This window comes from Alligator sinensis, unplaced genomic scaffold (genome assembly GCF_000455745.1).
Source record: "Alligator sinensis unplaced genomic scaffold, ASM45574v1 scaffold1192_1, whole genome shotgun sequence".
NCBI classification, from domain to species: domain Eukaryota; kingdom Metazoa; phylum Chordata; order Crocodylia; family Alligatoridae; genus Alligator; species Alligator sinensis.
Genome location: NW_005842376.1, coordinates 1,000,593 through 1,005,259, shown reverse-complemented (window position 1 = coordinate 1,005,259; position 4,667 = coordinate 1,000,593).

Sequence of the window (4,667 nt, the reverse complement as noted above, 5' to 3'; positions counted from 1 at the left end):
TAGGTAAGAGGGTCCCAGCTCCTCCTCAGGGCAGCAATGGGGGGTGGCTGTGAGGCAGCTAGAATGGCTTCCCCAGGCTCTCTCTAACTTCGTGCTGGCCATAGAGAGCTACTTCCACTCTCTAGGCAGAGTGTGGGAGGTTGCATTGGGGATATTGCACGGACCACCTGGGAGTCACAGTAGCAGTGTTTCCTGACACAACTTGGGGCTCCCTGCACTCCAGCTGCTACTGCTGTTGTACAAACTACTGCAAGAGGATGATGGTCTGGGTGCAAGCAGGGCAACACCACAGCTGCAGAGGTCAGACCACCGTGACCTGGGAGCAGGGGGAAAGGGAACCCCAGGGACACTTTTTACCTGCTCCAGCTGGGGGATATGGGGAGTGCCTTGGAGGGTACTGGGTTCACCTGGGATAGCAGCAGTGACAGTCAGGTTCCCTCTACCAGTCTTTGCTTCCAGCCAGCAGAGTACACAGGAGCTGGGGGTCCAGCAGGGAACAGGGCCAGGTAGGGAGCCTGCCTGCTGCTACTGCAGCTGCTCCCTGCAGCTGGAGCCCCCAGGACAGTGAGGGGCATCGGGGACCAGACAGGAACTGAGCACAGGAAGGAGAAACCCAGCTACCATTACACCCTGCTCACCTGAGCACAAGGAAGCTCCCAAGTCAATCTTGCCACCCCACTTCAGCTGCAGGTGCAGGTAATGTCTGCACAGGTCCTGGTCTCAACCAGGCACAGCAGCAGCGTTAGGCAGATCCCTTGTCCTTGCTCCCTGCCCCCAGTGTTCATAACCAACCCAGGAGCTCCAGCTGCATTTTGCTCCCACCCCCATGGCCAAGGGGTTTTCTAAATCCTGGATCTACCCATGTTTTTCACTACAAAAGATCTTGACCTCATTCCAATTGAAATTGGGAAAAAAATTATGTTCTCAACTTTTTGTGTAGACCCAGGCAAGAAACATTTTCCTACTATTTGGGGCAAAGCACTAACTATTACATGAGAACTCTTGAAGAAGTGAGAGGCATGGATGAGATGGCCTTAAAAGGTCTTTATACCTTGCCAGGGCTCTATTGAATTTCCTAAAGAAACCTTCCTTTCTTAGCACAAAGCAAGAGCTGAGCTTTCATTCTGGCCCCCCGTTTGAGAAAAGTACTGTGAAGTGGGGCTCCCAGGCATTTGTGGAATGAAATTCTTCTGATGAAATTCCCTGGGCTCCCAGCAGGCATATTGAAACTCCTCTGGAAGAAGTCATTTAGGAGACAGGTAGAAAATGACAGAAGTACAAATGCAATGGTTTAGGATAGTGCGACGCAAAATTTTAATCTTAACTAAAGTCCTCTTGTCCTTCTGCCTTGCAGTTCAGTGGCAAATTATTAACCTTTTAGTGTAAGCAGCCTTAAAGGCTGTAAGTACACAAAATCCCAATGATCCCAAAACCCCAATGGCATTTACATCAGAATATTATAACTGCCTTGACATGTCATAATCTGAGGCTGCATCTATACATATGCTTAACTACAGAGTAGACTAATGAGCTGTGGAGTAAAGCATCACCATCTAAATGTGCAACAACATTAGGCTGTGATAAACTAATGCCAGTTAGAAAGTACTTTCAAGGACAGTCCTATTTTACATCAGGTTAATTTACTGGGATTACATGCACATGTAGAGACACTGACCATGGGCGTAAATTGCACCCAGTCAGCCCAGCCAGTCTGGGGCCAGACTTTTGCTTGCCACCTACCCACACAGTTCCTCGCTTGCCCCAGCCAGCCCTTCCACCACCTGACACTGCTACCCAGAGCCCAGAGCTGGCCCTCTGTGACCCCTGCCAGCCCAGGCCTGCTCCGCCCTGACTCAAAACACTGGCCATGGGGCTGTCCCAGGCTCACATGTAGACACTGTGCCTGGGAGCAGTTTACTTTGTCTCAAACTGCTCTGGAATTTATAGCTTTGCATTAATTGCATGTGCAGATACACCCTAAGTAAATCTACTTGATGCCATCCTATGAGTACTCCCCAGTAGCATAATAAGCAATGAGTGACCAGCCCTGGGCACCCACTTTGAGGGAGCAGATAAATAGCAGTTGCTGCTGCTACTAGCCCAGCCCCTCCAGCCACTGCTACAGACCAGGGTGCAGAGCCTTGCTGTCACACCTTTGATGCTCCCTTTATTTATCAGCCAGACTGACAGGGAAGTGTCCCAGCCAGCTGCACTCCCCTTCACTTTCCTGGTATTGCTCGCCCTTTTGTCTTCACAGAACCAGAGGACAAGAACTCACTTCAGCAACCCTGACATTACTGTTTGAAGTGGTAAAACCAAGCATAGAAGGCAGGTCAAAGTTGAACTTGCCGCAGTAGACAAACATGAAACTCCAGTCTCAGGATCAGAAAAGAGAGTGCATTAAAAATATATAAAATTATCTAGACCAACATTTTATATTTATTGTCCCAATTCAACAAAGAAATCCACCGTGTAAAATGAGTTTATATCTAGAAATAATAATCTGAGGAATTATGTAGAACACAGTAGGCCTGGGTTATATTTTTCTGCTTTCTTAAGAATAACTAAATTGTCTGTTATTCTCTAGTAATATGGTGCCACCCCCAATTTAATAGGCTTCTATTTAAAAATCTTCAGTATTGGATTTACAATTTCACATCCCAGTTTTGCAATATTCTGGGATGGAGGTTAGCCCATCTCACACTCTGAAGTCATTAAGCAATTTGAGTTTTGTTTCCACCTCAGAGCTGGCAATTTTCATTTCCACAGACTCCTTCCTATCAGCCGTCCTGCCTCTGCCCTCATCCTCTTCATCATGCAGCTACTGTAAAAATACATGAAAATGCTATGAGATGTGAAAAATTTAATTTCAAACTCTGAGGGAAAAAAGTATCTGTTTAACCAGTGGCAAATGTCATGCAATGGCACAGTACATTTAAGCCTTAATAAGCAGCAGCCTTAGCATTAACCAGAAGAGATATCAAATGCCTTTCCCATAATTTGCATGGAGTGTGAGAATCTTCCCCTTCCTGACAAATCAACAAAGTGGTGTAATGGTGCAGAGAATCCAGAAAGGTCCCTACAGATTAAAAAATGAATTAACCTCAGTACAGATCATTCAGAAATCTGTTCCCATGAATGACCTGAAAGTTAACTGTTAGTCAGATGAATAGTATCTGAGAGCTAAACTGGAATGACCTTAGCATTTCTGGCTCATGTCAGAGGTACTAACTACAAAAGATCTTGCAACAAGTCTCATCCAGCTATGGAAGAAGAACTGTAGCCCCTTTTATTAGGGTGCTTATATAATTACAAGAGCTTGGTGCCTATTTGTGCTCAGTCTTGGAAACTATGAGTTTAAGGTCACCTGCGTTCTGGTGATTTGCTGCCAGCTATCAAGTGATATGTACTTTATTTTTACAGTAGAAAAGATAAAACTGCCAGTGAACAGGAAAATGAGGAAGCCCTTAGAATTAAAAGTTGAGTTATGAACAGTTTGCCTCCACTGCTAGAGCCTTGCATCTTATGAAGTGAAAAAGTTGTAATGCATTTTAAAGCCAGGCACATGATATCCACCAATGCCTAAGCTGAAAACATGATTCTGACTTGTTTAATAGGGGAGGATGGTATGCTACAGGCTCACAGAAGGAAGCAGTCTCATCCATACAATGTTATGTTAAGTAACGCCATCTTGAAAGGTCAAACTTTGAGAAAAGGAGGTTGTAGTTCCACATGCAACTATGTGCTTGAGATCAGTGTAGATGCAAAAGGAAATGGGTATTTAGGTCCTTGTGCACTCAGTTGATCAGGTAATCACAGAGACATATAATTGCTGTGATTTTTATGCAGCTACATAATTGATTGTGTAATGATATCTTTGCAACTTAATTGATTCTGATAGTACAAAACTTAATTTAAATCATGCAATATGTAGGTGAGCCAAGACAGAGTGATAGAGCAGTTAAGAGTTTCTGCTCTAATGGCATTTATTTTGAGCCCCTCTTTCCTGAAGATACCCATCTAAAAGGCTACCTGGGCATTTTAACTGAGGAGTAAAAGGCAGCCAGATACTAGGTGAATCATACTGTTCCCTGATATGCCTGCCACTGGCTGTAGAAACAAGCATGCTCTACCCCTGCTACCCTGATTAAGCTGTTCATCTCTGGTGGACTGTGATTTTGCCCCCACTCCACTTTTGGGGAGATAGGTAATATATTGTGTCCCCATGGACAGAAATCATTCCACCATGTTTATTCAAAGGATATTAAATGCAATGTGTAGAGAAGCTATTAAAGGAGTGTTGCAAGACAGCATCCATCTCACTGATCCAATTCACAGTCCCACTGCCTTCAGTGAGCTCCATATCTGAAATAAAAGGCTAAAACTGCTATGGAGAGTACAGGCAGAGACTCTTTGGCCCATCAGTTCTCCCAAGGATGTCCTCTGTAAACATTGGGGAACACAAGAAGGGGAGTCCTACCAGACTCCTGATGTTCCCTTCATAGAGCCGTAGTTCAAATGTGCTCCCTCTCTTGATCCTCCAACAGTACCTCTCATGTACCGCTGCAAGTAATCTATAGGATCACATTCTCTCTCTTGCCCAGTCAATATTTACTTATTCCAAGCTGTTTCAATGACTAAGTACTTTTTTTTTTTTTTGGGGGGGG